Source organism: Callorhinchus milii, unplaced genomic scaffold (assembly GCF_018977255.1).
Source record: "Callorhinchus milii isolate IMCB2004 unplaced genomic scaffold, IMCB_Cmil_1.0 Scaffold1, whole genome shotgun sequence".
Lineage (NCBI taxonomy): Eukaryota > Metazoa > Chordata > Chondrichthyes > Chimaeriformes > Callorhinchidae > Callorhinchus > Callorhinchus milii.
In genome coordinates, this window is record NW_024704742.1 from 28,110,746 (window position 1) to 28,133,713 (window position 22,968).

At 39.7% G+C, this 22,968-nt stretch overlaps 1 protein-coding gene across 1 annotated transcript in view; it reads left to right on the plus strand.

Annotated features, from left to right (window-relative positions):
* The window catches only part of LOC103181334 (protein diaphanous homolog 1-like), a 924,060-nt gene that overhangs the window by 481,243 nt on the left and 419,849 nt on the right, over positions 1–22,968 (plus strand). The gene's annotated exons all lie outside the window — the stretch shown is intronic.

Consider the following 22,968-nt stretch of genomic DNA (forward strand, 5'->3'; position numbering starts at 1 on the left):
ACATTCACAGCACACAACTGTCTGTGAAAAGAGTTAAAGCTTATAGGAATCAGATGACTGATCACAAGTATTATTGCTATTGTTATTGGTGTTAAAATATTCGGTGGCGCCTGCTGCGAACCAATTTCAGGTTACATGAGAATATAACTGATCTTACAAAGGAATTGGTGTTATCCCTTTAAGCGAATCAACTGGAACTTGAAACCAAACAGCAAATGGTTGGATGAATGCTACTAACTGGTGCAGTGTTAATTTTAATCATTACACTCCCTTAAAAATGGGCTATTTAATACTAGCTTCCTAGTCCATATTCAGATAGCTGGCCTGGAATTTTTCAGAAATCAGAAAAACACAGGATCAAATCTAAAATGGGAAAAGGAACTATAAGGAGGGAAACACTACCAATGGTACAAAATTAAAGTACTTGCAATAAAATAACAATTTATTCAGATGATAGTTTTGGATTAATGGTACAGTAATAGTTACTTCTGATCGTGGATAGATTTGTGTAGCGGGATATTAGTGTTTATTTCACTGTCACATAGCTTGAGCTAAAATCTTACAACATTGGATGGCCGAAGAAGATACAAATTTCTCTGGATCTGCCATCAATATCAAGGGCAAATGTGTTGAAAAAAAATAAAACAAGCCTGAGCACATCATTTCAGTAGCACAGACAATCGTTTTAGATCTGAGAACTTCCATTGAAATGTGATGGAAGCAGACACAGATCCCAAACCTTGATGAATTATTTGTTTTGACCTTTTCCTTGCCAAATCCAAAATCAGTTGGGTTTTACTGTACAGAGATAACTGAAGATATAGTCTTTGTGTATTTCTTCTCTCTCTCGATTTCAGCTCCAAAAGAGCTGCAGAATTTCAATCTACACCTCCATGAGATTCATGTGTCCAGCTTTCTGTACACTTGAGATTATCAAATGTGGATTGTAATGGCTGAATCTTTTATTGTACTTCCAATTCCCTTGCTGTCACATAAACAGTATAAATCCACGATAAGCATCAGGGACCTCTGGACATTTGCTGTCACATCAGTGAAACAGAGAGAACGATGAAGCCATGATCACCAATTCACAATGACAGTTAAGGTCTGTCATTTTCTTGCCCAGCTCTGGCTTTACACAAGGGTCCCTATTATATACTTGAATCCTAGTACTTCTGGGAATGTTGTCATCAAGCAGGGAATGGGATTGGATGAGTTCTTATGCCCAACAGCATGAGGGAGCTAAACTGTCATTTATAGTTGAACTAAGTGTACGTAGGTTAATCTACTGATGTGAATTCAATCCTCAGCACTGTCGGACTCCAATTCCTTCAGGTAGCTTTCTGTGATGTCATTGCTTTCTATTAAAAAATTCAGAGCAGGTATGTAACAGTGGTGATACAACAGTACATGGGGTATTGCTGTTTGTGTGCTTGATGGTGGGAACAGGGGAAGGTGTGGAGGTTGGTTATGAAAGGCAGCAGGCCAGGTCAAATAGTGGTGAGATGTAGAATGAATAAACATTCGGCAGGCGTTTTTGCTGAATTACGTTTGAAGATCAGACAATATTTAATTTATAAACAAGGACAAATGCAGAGCTTTGTTGCTGGAACTGTGTGTAAAAGAGAAAACATTAGTGACCCGATGTGCAATAACAATTGTGTTCGGTTAAGATTTTAAGACTTATTGCACATCTGTTAACAAGTTTATGTGGTATAAGTTGAAGACAGCTGTATCGTGTGTTCATAAATCCAACAATTCAATGTGATTGCCATCCGGCGTGAAGGGCGCTATATAAATCCAAGTTGTTGTTGTTGATTGGCTGTAGGTGAGTCTCTTTTTGGGCTGTTCAGTAACAGAATCCAATATTATTTCTGTAATGGTTAAGTTTCTCAACATCTAATGATATTCTTTGTGTTTGATATAGTGACTAACATCAAAAGTTCTCAAATGTGTCGGGGGTTTGTAAGCAAATTCAGTTGCCAATTTGCAGGCAGCAAGGTACTTACTACCAAACATCCATGAAGTGAATGATCAATTTATTTGGAAGCTTGTTGGCCAGGACACCAAGAAAAACTAGTTTCTCTTTTCAATGTCGACTTGAGCAGCCAGGTGAGGTCTTGATTTAAGATCTCATTCACCGGAGTGGTCATCTTAGGCCATGAGTTCAAAGGCTTGAAATGGGGCTTAAATCCACGAACTATGAATCCAGAAACAAGAGTTTTACCAACTGAACTGAAATGCCATGTTTGCAAAAAATACTGTTTTTTTCAGAACATGGCAGTACTCAGAGTCTGTAGTAAGTTCTGTAATAACAATGTTTCCAACAAGTGACCACTGGAGGGAATGGATGACCAGATATCAAATGTCTTGTCCCGTAAGATTACAAACTGATTCACTGTTTACTTGGAAGATGCATTATGGAGATCCACAGACCATGATTTATCTATGTTATAATCATATGATACCGCTGTATGATTCCAGTGACAAATGGTAACTGGTCACCTACAACTTGCTGGTACACCTGTAGGACGTGACTGGATGCACATTGGTGCTGTGATTGCAGAGAGGGCCACGTGACCTTTTCCTGCCAGTGTGCTTGAAAAACCAACTGAGAGAAAGTGACTGCAATTACAGGAAAGTGATGACTGTCCCCAGTCAGGAAATATGTTTATCGAGAGCACAGTTCAGCCGACAAGAATATGCTGGATTGTTAATGGTTACCGCTGTGCATTGTGCTTTGGAATGTGCTGTGTTAATCATTTCTTTCACAGTTAATTTGCTTTTACTATTCGTAAGCAGGCTATGAAACCGTCAACATTCTACTAATGTTCACATGTTTATTTCCTGACATTTGCGTTCCCGGATACACTAGACTAAAGTGAAATCCGTTCGTTTCTGTTGTTTGATTGGCTCTTGCTTTCAGGCAGTGCACCCCCAGATACAGGGTACATCACACTGAGTAATAGATGATTCAGAAAGAATTCAGCCACCTGCCTCAAATTTTACTTTACGACTCACCTTGAGGAAGCTCCAGTGCCCTGATTTAGAAGTATAATAAATGTACATGACTCAAACCTATTACTATTACGTTAATAAGATGCAAAATAGCAATTGACCAACAGATTTGATAATTATGAATGTTTCGCGAATTCTGTAATGAAGCAATGCATTTTCCCATTGATTCAAATAATGAGAATTCCCCCTGCCTCCCCCGACTTCAGCAGAAAGGTTGCATCCGAAGGCAGTTTTCCCCTCTATTGTGTGTGTATGTTGTGTGTGGTTGTGGCGGGGGGTTGCGGGGTTCACACACACATAATCAGTCTTTATGAATAGATGAAAAAGGAGAAAAAGTACAATATTTCGTAATGGACTTCACAGTGCATTCAATAATTATTAAACCTGTTCTGAAAACAGCTCACTTTTTAGTTCTGGTTGATTTTCAAAGTCGTGCTGAATTACTTTTCTGTGCCGCTCTCTCAAAGACTTTCATCAAACAATTCTTCTTCATTTGTAGTTGGTGCTCAACATAATGACCTGGTGCCAAACCCCACTATAGGTGCCTCTCACCATGTGTTTGTGGAGCACTCTCCCTCAATCCCTCCGCTTTGCCCCCTCTCTCCATTTTTCAAGTCCCACCTGAAAACCTTCCTTTTTGACTGTGCTCAGTCACCTCCCCCTCCCCCCCCACACACACACACCCCCAGCTCAGAGTCAGGCTCCATCACTGTTAAGCGCTCTGAGACGCTGCTCTGCGTGGAGGGCGCTATATAAATACAAGTTGTTGTTTACTCAGTGTGCTTGATGCCGACACTGGGAAAGAGGGTGGGGGGAGAAAGAGAGGTGAGGTGAGGAAAGATACATATTTGGCAAGATTACAAAAGATTTGAATGTAGAAGGGTCCTTTGGCCCATTTGATCTCCTTTTGGAATACCCATTCTCCAGTTCTCCCATTACCACATCAAATTGTTTCTTAAATGAATCCAGAGATGTGTGTAATAGGATGGAATTGCCTCATTATAAACGAAACCTCGAAGTAAGGTCAGGAACTGCAGTGACCAGCTGAATTTCACCCCCAAGGTGCTCAGAATGCAAGAGCATTCCAGATATTTTATCACTGACATCCCTAATTTTCACAAGCACAGAGTTTACCAGAAGAAAAGACAGTGGAATAGAAAAGGATGCAAGAGGGTTTTAAATGACTCATCACCTAGAGAGGGGAGAACTACGGAATGGGAAAAAAATAAAGAGAGAAAACATTTTTTGAACAGTATTGAGATATAGTATTAAGACACCTTTGAAATAACTTGAAACTAAAAAATCAATTTTGGCCAGAAACATGAGCTGGTTTGCACCAGACCCCTATGGTAAATAAGGAAAATAAATAAAATGAAACATTTAACACAAAAGGCAACCGAGTGTACATGTGTCCCTGTTGACGTTCACACAATTAGCTACACTCAAAGGTTTTTCTTTTCAATGAGCAGTAAACCTGACATCCTGCCATTTTGTCTGTGTTGCAAAGCCTTAGGGGGAGCTCTCCTTGTTGCTTTGTGGTCATGGGCTTGACTCACTGCAGATGTTGAGTGCCTACTTGGGTATTAATGCACACAATGAGTTATTTCTTCATTCTCTGCTGGTTACAGAGAGTGGAATTTTATCTATATCAGTCAAAAAAACATGGTTGTCCCAGGGCCATCTGGAGGAGCTGATTAAAGCTTCAGTCACCAAAAGCTTCTTCACCAGGTCTGAAACCCTGTAAAAGGTTTTGAATGTCATGTCTTGTGCATTCATCAAAAAGCATCAACAATTAAATAAATGACTGGGCAGAGAGAGATAGAGAGAAACGGAACCTGATGTGTTGAAGTAATGTGTCAATAGACAACATTATATTGTATTTTGTTGTGGGAAAGCATGATTGAAATGTTGAGGGAGTTCCATCCTTTTTATTCGAAGGAGCGAATGAACACTTTTGAGGTGTCAGAAAGCAGTGGTCAACAGGTGTGAAGAGAAATCTAATTGGTAATTCCTGGCACCAGTAAGTCTTGTTTATGCCGTAAAATGTCCTCTTCCCCCAACTGTATAATTTAACTAGAGCATAAGAATAACTGTCTTACTTGACATCTCTGGCCCATTGCTTTCCATGTCACAGCACTTTCACCCTCCCTATATCTAAGGGTCCATTGTGTTCTGCAGTATATTCAATCTTCTTCTATGTATTTATCCTTAGAATTCACAATCCAGTTTCTAAACAGTTCTTGTTTTAATGTTTGAAGGTGTTAAACAGCACACAATAGTTGCTTTATTTGGAAGTAGCTACTAATTTGATTGGGGGTAGAATTTCTCTTTCATCTCAAATCTTGCTCAAGACTTTATAATTCTGTATTCCTATCCTCCTGTTCTGCATTCCCATTCCAAGTCAAGCAACCTTATTGTGCCTAAATCGTCCCTTGCTCTTAGCATTTTAACATTCAAAGTTTTCTGGCAAGCTAAGGGTATAGACAATCTCCTTGTGCCTGATGGGTTAGTAAGATTTCTGTTTTTTTGACTGTGATTCTGAAGTGAACACTAATGTTGCAGTCATAAAGCTAATTTAACATCAGGACAAGCTTTGTTACTGTACTATCAACCCTTTACATCAAAAAAAAGATCAACAGTAGTACAGATGTCAAAACCAAGAAAAGCAGCAGTATTAAGAACCAAAGGTATAGCAATTGTTGGAATCTGATTATTTCCACATGAGTAAACAAAGTCAATAATAATGTTTGCATTTGATATTGCAACTTATCATGCCTTTGAGACATCACAAAGCTCTTCACAGAATATACTATGTAGTGAATTGACTACATTATGGACAAAATACATAGGTAAAAGAAAATCTCTCATTCTCAGCTAAATGGGTGATTAAGGAATGGATTTCAATTACAGATAAATGGGAACTAAATAGACCCTGCAATAGGAAGTAGGTTGTCCAATGAAGGGTTACCCATTAACTAAGGTGGCAGAAGGAAGGAATTTGTTCTGTGAATATTGATCATTCATTGAAAATCAGACTGCGGAGTCAAAATGTGTCTCAGCCTGACTCGGTTGGTAGCACTCTCACCTGACTCAGAAATATGTAGGTTCAAGTTCCACAAAGGCACTTGGAATCCATTCAATCTATGCTTACTCTCCAATGCAGTATTGGAGGTGTGCTGCAATGTCGGAGGTGGTGTCCTTTGGACCACCTATCCAGGTGGATGTCATAATTTGAAAAGAGAAGGGAGTTTATCCTGGTATCCTAGCCAATGATCCCCTATATAAAATTGGTCAGTCACTTCATGGCTGATTGTGGGACATTACTGTGCACAAATTAACTGCTGTGTTTGCCTACAGAATGCAGACAGTCACACCACTTTATAGTGCATCCTTTGAAGTCCTTTGAGTAGATGGGGTACAACTTGACCCTCTGAAACTCCATCCAAAATTGCCAATCTCAGTTTCAACCTCTATGAAGTCAGTATTCAAGCAGTGTTAAAGACCTGAAAGTTATCAGGAAACCTAGGCTCCACTTGCTTGTTCAATGAGCGTTTGTACCATATGAATGTTTATTCTGCATTAATTATCTATTTTACCCAGAGAAATATACAAAATTGGCGGTTTTCAACAGCATAAAGCATTTCATATTATGCAATTGTGTTAAGTTTCTATGGGTTGCCTGATGGCTCAGTGAGTTTATCCAAATGAGCCTATGGGTCATGCACATTAAAAGAAATTTGGCAAACTGGCTTGCAAATGAAGACTGGATTTAAAGCAGCATCCCAAAACTATGCATAATATTAAATTTTAACTCAACGGACAAGGAGACTCCACTTACCTCCCCCACCCCCACCCAAGGTCTCCTTGGAGCTGAAATGGTTCCAATGGGACATACTTGGCAATGGAATGTCAGAATCAAATCAATCATCGATGGCCGGGCTTTCAACCTCTCTGCCCCCACACTCTGGAACTCCATCCCACAGTCCCTTTGCCTCATTTCCTCCCTTGCCTCCTTCAAGGCCGGTCTCAAGATGCTCCTCTTTGATCGTGCCTTTGGTTGCCCTCCCACCTCTCTGCCTTCCCTCACCCCTAAACCTCCCCCATGCTCGTGTCCCGACACCTAACTGTTCAGCGTTTTAGGACGTCCTCCCGACGTGAAAGGCGCTCTATAAATGTAATTTTGTTGTTGTTGTTGTCTCTTAGCCCAGTTCCTAAGCCTATAGGACTGCAGTACTCCTGCCTCATGAATAGGACATGAAGTGACAGTCTGGGGTGCTGTGGCCAGGGATTCTTTCCATTCAGCTCATGTTAATCCTGCAAAACCATTCCCTAATAGTAGGGTGATCCTAGCTGGACAAGCTGCACTAAGTTTTCAATGACAACCTATGTAGTTTTAGATGGTTAAACTCTAATAGTTACCCCTGTGGCCACTAGTGTTCCCAAGCGTTTACTATTATATTTGGTGTGAAAGAATCCATAACTATTAGGTACAGAAATAACATACAATATTTGCAGTGTTCATAAATGGTTTCTAGATTAATGCAGAAACTATGCATTTATGGATTTCTTTTACATGAATGATGGATTTTTATCTACGGATGTATTGGGAAATAAGTACTAATTTTGTCCAAGCTTTGCAAAAATATTATGTGATTCTGTTATTAGTTTTATAGTATTTCGATCCAGTACTCAATAAGCTAATCGCTCAGCTAGGATTGCATTTGATACATGACAAGAGGCCTTATTTCCTTCCCAATTGTGAGTTGGGAACAAAATAATCCTTCAGGGTTCTCCCCCTCGGAGGGTGAAGGGATTTTGGATAGGGAATCATTTGGAATTATGTATAGTGATAAAGCACAGAAACAGGCCACCCAGTCCACTCCAAGCAGGGGAGAGGGAGAAAGGATTTACTGAAAGCATTTCTCCGGGTTGACATTTGGGCTTTTTACAAAAGGTAAGGGTGTGCAGGTTGAGTGATAAATTAACTAACTGGACTGAAATTCAGCATGGACATTGGACACAGAAGATTATGACAAATAGATTGTATGGACAGCTGCAAAGGTGTGTTCTGGGTCCTCTGCTATTTATATTGTTCATAATTTATACAGATGAGGGCAGTTCAGTCATATTATCAAGTTTGTGCTTGACACGAAGATCACCACTATAAGAGAGATTGATAATGTCCAAAGGAAACCGGGCATGTGATATAGATGTGTTAAAGAAAAGCAGATGGCATTTAATGTAGAAAAATGTACAGCAATGTACGCTGGTATAGGAAGCATGGCAGTTGGAAAATGTACGGAATGCTCATTAACCAAGGTGAAGATTTTAGTGTGATGCTCAACCAACAGTTAAATCCAATCCTTTGTTGAATTTTTGAGCGAGATTTGATTAAACATAAAATTAATATAGGAATTTTCTTCGAACATGGGAGTGGTGAGTTTCAGAATTTTTTCTCACAAGTAGTTCAGAGTACATTTTTCATAGCTACTCTCTTGCATCTAACTTGAATAATTTAATTGTACTCTGGCATTTATAATAATAATAATCCTTGCATTTGATACAGTGCCATCAGAAGGATGTCTCCAAGCGCTTCATAGGATTCACTGTAAAGATTAGAGACTGTTTATTTTGATTGCAGCCACACTGACATAATGGGCTGAATGGCCTTTTCCTATTCTGTAAATTTCTACAGATCTGTATGTATATGTAAATAACTGCTGTCATACAGTAATACTTTTAAAATACATTCAAAAACTTTTTCTTCACTTTATTTCATGATAATATCCTTCAATAATAATCTTGCTTGCATTTTATTACCTTTCATTTCTTACAATTAACATTTGACAATTTAGTTACTCTTTTATTGGGAGTGTGTAGACCTGCTTGAATTATTGTCACCTCTTCAGAACATTCTGCTTTCTTGCCTATCTCTGTGTCATCTACAAACTTAGGGATTCTAATTACTTTGAGGCTATTAATATTATCGCGATCAACACAAACTCCAGATTCTTTTCCTGGGGGATTTTACTTGTTAGATTCTCTTGAATTGTTTCATTTATAATGGACTCCAGTAATTTTCCTTGCAAACGGACTTGTAATTTTCAGGATCATGTCTCTGACCTCTCTCGGAGATTGAATTGTCACACTTGCTATCTTCCAGTACTCTGCTGCCACCTGCGATCAATGAGCTTCACATTGCCCATTTAGACCAAGTGCTTTTCAAGCCTTCAGTGTCCCAGGTTTCCTCATGACTATTTCATTACTGACTCCCATTTTCTCCATACACTCCGTCATTTCTCATTCCAATTCAACTCATTTGAAGTCTCCATCATGCAATACTTTCTTAAAGGGATGATATGGTACAAACCATAAAAGAACTGCAGAATCATTACTTTCCCCTCGTAAATTGTGATTTCTTTTTCAAAGGTATTTTTTGCTCCTGTCCCTTTATATATATTGTGGAGTCCTGTAGCTCAGTGATTAGAGCACTCGCTTTGCAAGCGAGGGACCTGAGTTCAATTCCAGGCAGAGGGCGAAACCTTGGGCAAGTTTTCTTACTCCACACGCCTAATAATAATCCCTCCAAAACCAAAAACAATAATAAATTGGTCATTTTCAATCTACAACTGTTTGTGGGACATTGCTGTGCGCAATTGGCTGCTGCGTTCGCCCACAAATATACAGTCAATTCACTTTACAGTGTGTTCTGTGAAGCGCTTTGGGACGTCCTCCTGACGTGAAAAGCGCTATATCAAATGCAAGGATTATTATTATTATTATAACCACCTAAATCAAGATTTTTATTTTTACCCTTCAATGTCTGTATAATAATAATTATTAATAATAATTACTCCCATTCTCATAATAATGTATTATAATGTATTATTAGAATGGGAGCTAATTATGCGTTCGTATTACATTCCTTCTACGGTAAATTTACTACTTGCGAGTCATGAACTCCCAGGTTGGTAAAATCCACAAACATACCGATGAACAAAAAACCAGCAAGAAACTGAGGCCGGGGATTTATGATTCAATGGCCTTAAATTTCCCAAAACAAAAATTGCAATTAAAGTAACCAATCCAGGTGTCAAAATATGCAAGTTAGATTGCCTTATGTTGTTTGCACCCTTGGCAACATACCCTTAAAATATTCTATACACGTTCAATTTCTTATTCCAAGATTGATTTTCCCCAGTTATTTTATTGCCTTGAAATTGCTTGTTCTTAATTCTGAGGCCTGAGATTCCACCTAGCCTTAGCCTGTAAGATCATGTTGTCTTAACATTTAAGATTATGCAAAATGTGAAAAAAATCTTAAATTCACGCTTAATATGGGAGTCGATTTCAGCAGATCTTAAAAAGAACCATTTTCCAAATGAAGTCTGAATTGAAGAGCTTTCCATATTTCTTTGACACTTTAGCTTTAAAACAACATAGACTTACTTCTAGGCGAAGACCAGGTGGAATTTCAGGCCTGTGGTTTATTTTCCCCTGCTACAACTTTTGCAACAAGTTCATCTGAACCTCTCTTGTGATCTTGTCACTCTGATTGTTCGTCCTCAAGTGCTCCCCATTTTCTACTATCTCAGGCTCACAACAAAATACTGTACCAGCAGATCAATACAGTATGAAATCTAACTAAAGTCAAAGTGTTTATCCACTTCAAGGTTATTGTCCAAACAGATAAATACTTATTGGAATATTGGAAGTGAAACTAGGTGGAAATGTACTACATGGGCAAGACAGAACTCGCCAACCACGGCATAAGAGTGTTCCGTGTGTAGAAATAGTTTGACAGGATACGCGGTGGTTGAGGCCAGGACAATGGTCTCTTGAAGGAAATAGATGGATTCTCTGAAGAAAACATATTAAGGTAGCATTCAGAAAGTATAGGACCAAAAGGGTAGAAGGATCTTCTTTGTCTGAACCTCTCTTGTGATTTTTTGAAGTAAAATAATTCTTTTCTTACCCACCTTTTAATATCATACATCAAGAAACAAGCTTACAAAATCTCCATTGATTTCTTAGCTCTGATTCAGTGACTCCCAACATCATTCCATTTAATGTTATGGCAATTATAAATCACATTTAATTGTACCTTCTCTCTTTTCTACTGCCCTTCTTATTTACTCCAGTAATTCTATGATATTTAATTTGTTTTATTAATGAAATTTTGCTAAGAAATCTATAATTATCAGACTTCTAAAACATTAAATGTGTTGAAGAATGCATTTCATATGTTTTAGGAAACACAATAATATATTTTCTGTATGTGCAATGTTTTTTAGATTTAAGGTAATAATACATTTGATTTTTTTTTAAATCTGCTAAATACTGGCAATTTGATTCTTGTATTTTTTGCCCCAGTGGACAGTAACCATTTCTAGTTATTCACTTCCTTCACTGGTTCCATAGGTTTCCATACAGATAAGCAATCTTCCTTATTCTGAGGTTAAATCTTTGCCTTTGATTTCCATCAGATCTACTCTTATTAGAAGTGTCATCCCTCCTAGTCTATTTTTCCTATTCAGTATGAATATTTTAAACCCTACCATATGAAGCTCATACCCACCCTGAGGCAATAATCTGATCATATCTAACTTCTCTGCATATACATAACCTTTAAGCTTTTGTTTTCCATGATCCATCATTTTGTGTAAAGTCCAGAATACAAAACATTAAAAAATTCCTACCACCAGATAATAAACAAAACTTTAATTAACACGTGTGCATCTCAACATGAATACATATCCTGAGTTTATATTTGTAGATATTAATTTTTCAAATAGAATGGTTTTAGTCTGAAACATTTCACTGTATATATATAAATCACTAGGAGTCCTGTAGCTCAGTGATTAGAGCACTCGCCTCACAAGTGAGAGGACCTGGGTTTGATTCCCGGACAGGACAAAGCATTGGGCAAGCCTCTGTTTATCTAACAGTAAGTAGGAATCCAGTTGTTAGTCAATTGGCGAATCGCTTTTCCGTGGGTAATAATTTCTTTAAAAAAATGTAGTCACTCAATCCCCGACTGTTTGTGGGACACTGATGTGCGTAATTAGCTGCCGTGTTTCGTCCACAAAATATAGTCAATTCATTCTATACTATATTCTGTGAAGCGCTTTGAGACCTCTCAAAGATGTGATCAAACACTATATCAAATGCAAGTATTGTTATTATTATTATTATTATTACTATATCAGTAAGGCTTAGGCAGGTTCAAAACCAAATAAATTATGCTAGTTATTATGACTTCTGCTTTGCAGCTATCGGGCTGAGAAAATTTACAGTGAACTTATGGCCTCCTTCTGTGCTGTAGGATTCTGAAACAAATGGTGAATTGCAATTTCAAAATGCTTAGTTTGCTTGTGGTCTTCTTTAGACTTTGCTGGCAAAAATTGTGAATGTTGCACTTTAGACTCCAGCAACTCTAGAATTTTACTGTTAAAAAATGTTAGTGAATTATTATCTTACCTTGGACATCTCCCAAACTTTGATAGGGTCTAGACCACTCAGGCCCTCCACCAAAGTTATCTTAATAGCTATCTAATTTCTTCTCAGATCACTGTGTATATGCTGCAGCTGATAATTCATTTTCTGACAATTATCCAATTTTGGGGATCGCAGAACACTATCAATTTGCTAGATTCTCAAAACAGTTAATTGGTCATTCAGAAAGCCACCAAGTCAGAAGGAAAAAAACGACAATTGAAAAACTATTAACCAAACCCTTGTTTATTTTCCCACAAGATTGGTTTGGATGAAGGAGGCCCTTCTGCCCATCCGATCTCATCACTACCAAACACCCATCCTACCATCCCCTCAGCACTGCATCAAGCTGCTTTTTAAATGGTTTTGTGTCCTAGCCTCTACCCCCTTTCCTGACAATTTGTTCGATTTATTGATTACCCTCTCCATAAAGAAAAACTTCCTGCTATTTTTCTTGAGATCCTTTTGGGGACTTTAAAAATTTCGGAAGCTTACAAATGAAATGGTTTTCAAAGCTTGCAAACCTGAATTCCCATTTACCACATCAAATCCAGTTTGGATACTTCATAAATGAGACCACTATGCCTTTGCACGAAAATACAACAGGTGATATCTCCAAAGACGTGAGGACTAGTCAGATTGAACAGTGGCAGTAAGTTCATCAGCAGCCTGGAGCTGTGACTGTGCAATTGGATAATGTGGAACATTTGTCTTTAGTCCAGAGCTTGGAATGCTAGGGTTTTCTCTAACTTCTCAGTAATAGGATGCCAGGAAACTCTATAGACCCACTTGAGGACTGAGAAGATCTGCTAAGGGACAGTGAGGCAGTTACTGATTACATCTCGAAAGCCAATATCAAACAATCAATGACCTTATTGACCAGTTCCCCCAGTAAATGGCCAGGCACTCTTCTTGTTCGGATGTAGATTAAGTCCTAGATATAGTTAGTTGACAGAGATAAAAGGTTTTCATTGGGACACAAGCCGGTAGAGTAGATGGAATAGAAGGTTTTGTGCTCCAGATGCAGCAATGGAAAGATTTACATGAAATAACACAACCTGAACTAAACAAATCCTGCATTTTGTTTTCATTAGCCTCTTCGGGCATTGAACTATGTCAAAGATCACAGTAATCTGTTCAGTTACTTTCTCTTCCTCAAGAAAGCAGGGATATTTAACAACTTTCATTTATGTCGCAGCCCTCACACAGGGTAGCATCCCAGATCGCTTGACATTGGCGGAGCACGGCGAGGAGCCGGGAGGAGGGGGGAGGTGACCATAGACACGGTTGAAGAGGAAGATTTTCAGGCGCGATCTGAAGATAGGGAAGGAAGGGACAAGGTGGAGTGATAGAGGAAGAGTGTTTAAGAGTACTTCAGATAAAATGATCCATCTCAAGATCTAATAATTCAGGGAAACAAAGAGAGAGACTGAAATCCTTGGACTCTGCTCATTTGTAGCTCAGGTTGCATATTAGTTCTCAGTTGAAAGGTTGGAAAAAATAAATGATTGCTCCCTTTGGCTTACACAATGACTTCCTTCGTTTGTTTTGATACATCTAATAGGTGACCAGATGATGAACATTTATTTTCAAAGATAATAGGAGATAATTATACAATAACTCTTGGCCTTTTTGTTAAAGTTTGTGTTTGATGTAGCATTTGATGTTGTGCCTAGGATTCAAATTTTGCAGTCGAATGCAGCAGCCATTTTTGCATAGCAGTGTCCCACAAAGAGCGATTAAAATGAATGACCAATTTTTGACCATTTTATCTGGGGGATTTTTGGCCAGGACTCCCTTCTGTTTTCAAATAGTACCATGAGTTCTTTAACATCCACCAGAACAGAGAGAATCTTTGATTAATATCTCATCAATGACAGCACGTTTAAGAATACAACACACCCTCGGCACTGCAATGGAGTATCAGTTTAGACTGTGAGTTCAAAGACCCTTGAATCTTGAATCTGCAACCTTTTGACTCAGAGATGAGTGTGCTACCAACTAAGCCAGGCTGACAACTATGACATGTATAGCATTGTATAATCTCACCCTCTCCGCCTCCTTAAAACTTCTAAATTATCCAAGTAATTACAGTTACATAGATCTGTGTGTAGATATAAGCTGAGCCCAAGGGAGATTTCAGGTGGGTGATTCTCACTCTAGTTGGTTGGGAAAACAATCTGCCAATCGATTAACAAAGGGGTTGCCACTTACTGCTAGATAAGCAGAGGCTTGTGGAGTAAGGAAACTTGCCTAAGATTTCATCCTGCCCGGGAATCAATCCTGGGTCCTCTCGCTCGCAAAACAAGTACTCTAACCACTAAACTACAGGATTCCACAGGTTGGCTATAATGGTGCAGGTACACACCATTTCAATTGTTTTTTCTTTTAACATGGTATGAGTATTGCAATATTAGATGTAAAGGGTACCTACAAATTTTGCTCCTAACTCTTAACTAATTGCTCTTTTAAACCTGTTAGTTTAGGAACTCCATCCCCCAGTGCCTTCGCCTTGCTTCCTCCCTTTCCTCCTTCAAGGCCGGTCTCAAGATCTTTCTCTTCAACCGTGCCTTCACCTCCCCTCTCGACTCTCTACCCCCTACTCGCTCCCTCCCTTCCCTCCCCTCACCCTGATCATTTCCCCACTGCTCGGGTCCCGACCCAACTGTCCAGCACCTTGGGACGTCCTCCCGACGTGAAAGGCGCTCTATAAATGCAATCTTGTTGTTGTAGTTTGGTGCATGTTTCTATTTGTGCCTAATACAGTCGGTACCTATTTTCACATTTTTATAGTACTTAATAAATAAATATATAGCAAATTTAAATTAATACACTTTTGTCTTGTAGTATTCACCAATTCTAGTATTAATAATAATAATTAACAATAATAATCCTTGCACTTGATATAGTGCATTTCAGGTTCGGAAAATGTTGAAAAGACAATTTATTTGTAGGTGAAAAATCAGCAATGATTAGCAAGCAAAATTAACATACAATGTCAATACTCCCATGAGAATCCACGTCTGTAAACCAAACAATGAGTCTTACACGTAGCATATTGGATGGTCTTCAACATCTATATGCTCCCTCTTGGTGATATCATCCGCAGACATGGGGTCAACTTCCACCTGTATGCGGATGACACCCAACTCTACCTCTCTGCCTCCACCCTTGACTCCAGGACCACTGCTGTGCTTACAGAATGTCTGTCAGACATCAAGTCCTGGATGAGAGCTAACTTTCTACTGTTGAACGTCAACAAGACTGAGGCTCTACTGATTGGATCCTGTCAGCGCCTCCAAACCTCAGGCGCTGTCATGACAGCATCACCATCCACGGAAGCGCACTCCACCTCACTGAGCCAGTCCGGAATCTTGGCATCTTGTTTGACCCTCAATTATCCTTTCTACCCCACATGCATGCCATGACCCGCTCTGCCTTACTCCACCTCGGCAACCTTGCCCGGCTCTGCCACTGTCTCACACTGCAGGCCACCGAGACTCACACGTGCATTCATTACATCGAGGCTTGACTATACAAACTCCCTGCTTGTCAGCCTCCTCAAATCCTCTCTCCATAGGCTGCAGATCATCCAGAACTCTGCAGCCCGTGTCCTCTCCCGCACCAGGCTCCGTGACCCTATCACCCTCATTCTCGCATGACTCCACTAGCTTCCCATCACACAGAGGATACAGTTCAAGATCCTGATCCTCAGCTTCAAAGCCCTCCATGGTCTTGCTCCCCCCTATCTCTGCAACCTCCTAACCCCCAACCAACCTGCCAGCTACCTCCGCTCAGCAGGGTGCGGCCTGCTTCACGTCCCCCACCTCGCCCATTCCAGTACTCTGCCCCCACTCTCTGGAACTCCATCCCGCAGTCCCTCTGCCTGCCCCCTCCCTTGCCTCCTTCAAGACCCGTCTCAAGACCGTCCTCTTTGACCATGCCTTCGGTCACCCTCCTTCCCCCCCTGCCCTTCACTTTTCCTGATCCCGACCCCAGCTCAGGTCACTGATTGTCCAGCACCTTGGGACGTCCTCCCAACATGAAAGGTATGATGCAAATGTAATTTAGTTGTTTGTTGTTCACAGTGAATTGTACGCTGCTCATTTTGATGATGCTTTGAACGGCTTGCATTTATATCACGTCCTTCATGTACAATAATGTCTTGGAGAGCTTCACAAGGATGGGGTCAGACACCAAAAAAGGGAGAAGTGGGAGGAGGAGTGGGAAAGGAAGAGGTGATCATAGGCTCAATCAAAGAGATAGGTTTTTGGGTGAGATTTAAAGACTGATCAACAACAACAAGATCAAGAGGGGTTAGAAGGAGGAGAACAGATTAGAGGCATAGTAGCTGAAGGCTCAATTTTGGGGCTGAGGGGGTAGGGGATGCACAGCAGGTCCGAACTAGCCAAGCGGAGAGTGCAACCACAAGAAATGGGTTGGAGAAGGTCAGGAGATAGGGAGGTGCTTGGACTTGAAGAGATTTATAGATTAGGATCAAGATCTCAAAGCCTTTCCATTGGGAGCCAGGGAGCCAGTGGAGGTTGGCGAGAATTGGGGTGATGAGCAGGAGGAATTTTGTGTGTTGTTGAGGTATGAGTGGCGGTGTTTTGTATCAGCTCAAGCTTATGATTGGTAGAACAAGGGAGGCCGGAGAGCAGTGCATTGGAAAAGTCTGGTTGAGCGGTAACTAAAACTGCAAATGAGGGTTTCAACAGTGTTTGGTATCAAATGGTTCAATCTCAATGATTTGAACACCCTGCTTGCCAGACACCCCATTTCCTCACTGTACAAGCTACACAAAATCTAGAACTCTGCAGCATATATCCTTTCTCATACTCTTATTACTGTCATCCTTACTTGGTGCCACTGCTTTTCCGTCTCCCACAAGATCAAATTCAAGATCCTCATCTTCAAGTTCAAATTCCTCCTCGTCCTTGCCCCCACCTACCTCAGTGACCTCCTGAAACCCTACAACTCTAGTTGCTGCTACTGTTCATCAAACATTGGCCTGCTTTATGGCCCCGTTATGATCCGCCCCACCATTGGTAGGCAAGAATTCAGACAAACTGTTCCTGCTGTTTGAAACTGCCTCCCGGGGTCCCTCTGCCTCCTTATCTTTAAAGCCTATCCGATGACCTTTCGTTTGAACCTACTTTTGACCACCTTTTCCCCATCCAACCTCCTCAGCTTCCCCCATCTACAACTCGAGCTTGTGTTCGACTTCTGTGTGTATATGAAGTTTATGACTCACATGCAGAATAAACACTGTTTCATCCCATAATGGGTCATGGTGCTCATCAGACTATACTCCAATGCTATTTCAATCTTGCGAGAAGATGACTCAGTGGGGACCTCATACAAATGTATAACATTTTAAATAGGAATAGTAAACCAAGAAACATATATTTGGATGCACCAAGGCAGTAAAACAGTAGGACATGGTTTGGCATTGTCGAGAACATACTGCGACAACATTTCAGAACATACTGCAAGAAGTTTTTATTTACCCGGTGGGATGCTGTGATGGGAGAGGGAGGGAGAATGGTAGAGTGGATGTTATGGAGGGATAAGGTTAGATAATATTAATAATCATTCTTGGATTTGATATAGCGCCTAATCATGTTGTTGAGACGTCTCAAAGTACATAAGACTCTGTGGGTCGACTGAACACTAAATCAGAACAAATTTAAAACACGGAAACATTAAGTTGGTCCTCTTACTACGGTTAAAGAGGAGAAAATCTGCCAGGGTTCCTGCTCCTGACCCCTCTTTTGCATCGCCTACTGGTTGTTTGTATGTGGCAGCCAGGTGAGGAGACTCAATGTGGAAACGAGAGGGTAACCATTATTTGTGGACATTTTGTAACATTATTATATGTACCACAAATATTTTCCATTGAATGAATGCAAGTGGCTCTTTTTAAGTGTTAAGTGAGAGCAGTTGGATGGTAAGAGGAGCACGGACCAGGAGTTGGGAGGCATAAGGCAGGGGGAACAAAAATGGAACAAACTAAATTTAGAAATTAAACAATACAATTGAAAGTGAGTGAGGAGAGGAAAGAGTTATGTTGTTTAAAATAATTAAATGCTGGTAGGTTGTACTTGCATTAAAAGCAGATATCGCCCACAAAATATATACAGACAATTCACTTTACAGTATATTCTGTGAAGCGCATTGAGATATCTCAACAGCCTAAGGAGCTATATAAATGCAAGGATTATTATTATTAGATAGATGTTTGAAATGTTTTCTTGTTTGAAAAATAAATCCTGTGGGCTATACAATATTGCAATATTATATGTACAGCAAATATTTTTCCACTGATTGTGTACAAATAGCTCTTTTTAAGGGCTAAGTGAGAGCAGTTAGATAATTTTTACTCTGTTGAAATGTTTAATGAACTGACAAAGTCTGAGAAAGAACGACTGTGTGTTTTCTCCAGTCAGCTCTAAAAGATAAAGCAAGGTTACATCTTTAACAAGCCGCACAGAAATTATCAATTACATCCGTTAATTATTTCTTCCCTTGTACAGTATCTAAAGGTCATATCGAGATGGTTCACTTTTGCTACCAGACTCATTAATGAACAGCTATTCCCCACCCTGCTGAAAAACTGAAAGAAATCAGCTTGCATTTTGCTGGAGAGAAGCTGAATAATGACAAAGATAACTCTAGGCCCCGTAACCCTCATATCTGGCTTGTGCTGCTCTTTTCCCGAAGTTATTTTGTTCAGCACGCTTTGCATTGCGGTATTCTTGGGTGATCTGATGCCTGCAAGTGTGCTGTATCTCACCAGCACACGTGCATGTACTTCACCCTCAGCATTTTGTCCTTAGCTACTAATGTGAAACTGTAAATTTGATTAAGATCAAGGTGGAGCATTATGTACTCAGAATATCAAAATAGTCAGGCTTCATTAAGGCTATTCAGATTTGTGCCTACAAAAACAGTTCAAGAAAAATACCATAACCTGCAGTTATTTCTTTTATATTATCCTAAAAGCATACTGCTCGATAATGTGTGCTTACCCAGGTAACACTGTGCTGCTGCTATCCTCGGTTATTACAGGTTTGAATGTGGTATAGGTTTCAGAGACATTGATGACTATCTCATGATTGTTGGAAAAAAATGTTGGTGATGAACTGAGCAATGCCTCTGACACTTCTAGTAATGTTAAAAAGCTACTTTCAGGCATTCGGCAAAGCTGAGCAACTTTCTGTTTAAAATAAATGGGATAGTGCCTGTAGCTGTTTGATAGAATATGAAATACCTGCTCTTCCTTGAAAGAAATGTGCAGGTCCATGGTTACTTTCTAATTAGGCCACATGTTTATGGGTCTTTCCAGATGGAAACTGCTCCCTCAGGCTCTATGTTTTATCTGTTGTTTATGTTCTTGTCTCTTTTTTATTGTCTGTTTACATTGCCATTAATTCCATTGACTGTTTTTTTTCAAGAGTACCCAGTGAAGGACTTGGGATGTGGACACTGTGGAAAGTTATTAATTTGCTGTAACATGCAATCCATGGACTAATAAGCTCCAGTTCCCCTTGTTACCTGACATGCTCTGGACATCTCAGGTCCTGTAGCTCAATGGTTAGAGCACCTAAAATGCCTGTGTTTACCTCGCAGTAAGTTGGAACCCAATTGTTGGTTGATTGTCAGAACTCTGCAGCTCGTGTTCTCTCTCGCAAAAGGCTCTGCGAGCCAATCAACCCCCATTCTTGCCCGGCTTCACTGGCTCCCCATTCCTCAGAGAATCGAATACAAAACCCTTGTTCTCACCTTCAAAGCCCTCCACGTTCTTGCTCCCCCCCTACCTCTCCGACCCCATAACCCCTTATCAGCCTGTCAGCTTTCTCCGCTTGGCGGACACCAGCCTGCTTCAGGTTTCCCGTACTTCCCGCCCCACCATTAGCGATCGGGCATTCAGTATCTCTGCTCACACAACACCCTCTCACACATTCCCTCCCCCTCACTTGCTTCTTTCAAGTGCCATCTAAAGACCTTCTCCTTCGGCCACCCCCCGCCCTCCACGCCTCCTGACTTCCAGCTCGGGTCCAAAATCTCCCAACTGCCCAGCGCCCTGGGATGTCTTTCCGATGTGAAGAGTGGTATACAAATGTCATTTGTCGTTGCTGTTGATTGGCAGGTCACTTTTCGGGGAGGGTAATAATCACTTAAAATAATAATAATTTGGTCACATAATCCATAACTGCTTATGGGACACTGCTGTGTGCAATTGGCTGCCGTGTTTCAATCATAAAATATATACAGTCACTGCACTTTACAGTATATTTTGTGAAGCCCCTTGAAGCACCTCGAAGACGTGATAAGGCCTGTATCGAATGCAAGGATTTTTATTATATTATTATTATCCAGTGAAAGTGGTGCCTTTGTTTTTTTTTAAAAAGTGAGTTCCTCTGGGAAAAAAAAGTTAATTCTTTGATGCTAAGGGGTTTTGACCTATAACTGGCTCAGTATTTCAGACATCTCACTCTGCAAAGTTTAAAATATTGGGGCACAGAAACAAAGATTTGTCTTTGTTGTATGGGTAGCCTTACAGTGACACTAGGGAAATAATTGAATGGGAGAAAACTGGAAGATATATATAATCTTATATAATAAGATTAATCTTATCTTCTTTTGGCAGAACAGTCTGATGGTGAGATACTCATCACCTGTATCTTTATTGCTCCGGGCAACAAAAAAAGTGACCGAAAAGTTATTATTTCAACTCATTTAGTTCAGAACTGAATGTTTTGTTGTTGTTGTTGTTTCCAAACACGAGTGATATAAACATCGCTGGAATGTATTGGACTTATTTTTTCTTCATGAAGGAAATGGAAAACTTTGAAACTCGGTCCACTGGCCATCACATTCACTTTGGTGGTGCACACGTTCTGTGTTACGAGTTCATTTCGAACTCTTTCATGGTTTTCTGCAGATTCTTGCAAAGTGGCATTGGATATGAGTGCACAATGTCAAACAGCAATATTGCAGCGACATAATTGCCTTAAAAGGTCATTAAACTGTCATGATAAAAAAAAAGTTTAAAAAGCATTGAAAGTCCTCATGGCATCTTGCAAAATGTAGTGATTTAGAGGCACTGAGAGGATGTAGGCATTTTTAACTTTGAACATCCAAGTAACTTGGCAGCCTTCCAAGGATAAAACAGAAGAAAATATTAAAGGTTGGCTTATTGTACTAGGTAAATACTAGAATTTTGAGGAGTTATGGAAAAAGAAAACAACTGTAAATTTGCCATCTTTCTGATATTCTTTGTCCTGTTCAACATACTTATGATTAGAAATGAGATGTCAGCCATGACCATTTATGGAAGTGCTAAATAAAATATTGTTGTCTAAAAAAAAAGTATAAAGATCACTGGTGCATATCTAAGTTCACATATACTGAACCTGTTTAAGTGTACAGACATCGTCATATTCCTTTGGCAAATTTAATTCAGCGGGCGATGCACTCCATTTGAGTTATTTAGTGATAACAGTGGCTAGGATTTATGGAGCAGTGCATAGTTTTACTTAAGTGGATGAAATGTGCAATACTGCAAAAAAAGTATTAATAACCAATAAAACATACCTCTGCAGAAACCTGTTATTTTATTTCTGCGCAAAGTCAGAGAACACAAAGGCTTTCCAGAATAATAATAAGCTATAATGAAAGAAGAAATACATTAATTAATGATAAACTCAATTCTGGATTAGTGTGGACACCTGGTATTGCCTCGTGTGAAACAAATAATACTGTACATTAATCACCTCTTAAAGTGTATTAATTACACAAGTTTAGAATCAAGGAGTATTCAATCTAATCGTGATTAATAGCTCTTAAAATAATGACTGAATTTTTTGTTTTCCCTCCTTTTGTGGCCCCACTTTTTGTAACTGCAAAGAACTTTTGTGCCTTAAAACATCTAAAGTCTCAAAATTCTGTGCAATTCTCTATCAAAAATTGTTTTGATTGTGACAGAATTTGGGTCAATAGTTTTAAGATGTATTTTGTTAAAGAACACACCAAATTCCACTGGGGAATTTTTTTTAGCATGAAACACCAAAACATTACATAGTGTTTGTTAAAAGTCCACTCCTCCCCCCAGTGAAATTTGCCCAAGGTTTTGCCCTGCTTGGAAATTGGACCCAGGTCCTTTCGCTTGCGAGGCAAGTTCTCTAACCGATACGCTACAGGACTCCATAACTTCTGTTCCTTCAGTTCTGTCTGCTGCTTCTTTTTACAGAGTATATCAGCATTATTAGAACAATATAGTACAGAATACTACACATAGAATAAAATACACGATACCTTATTACTGCACTGTAGTATTTTGGAACAATGGGTAGATTGTGTATTTGGGGCAGATTGTGGGTGTGAGAAAAAGCTGAACAAGAACAGTTTGTGATCTTCCTGAATTCAAGGTGCAACGGTCTTCAGCGTCCA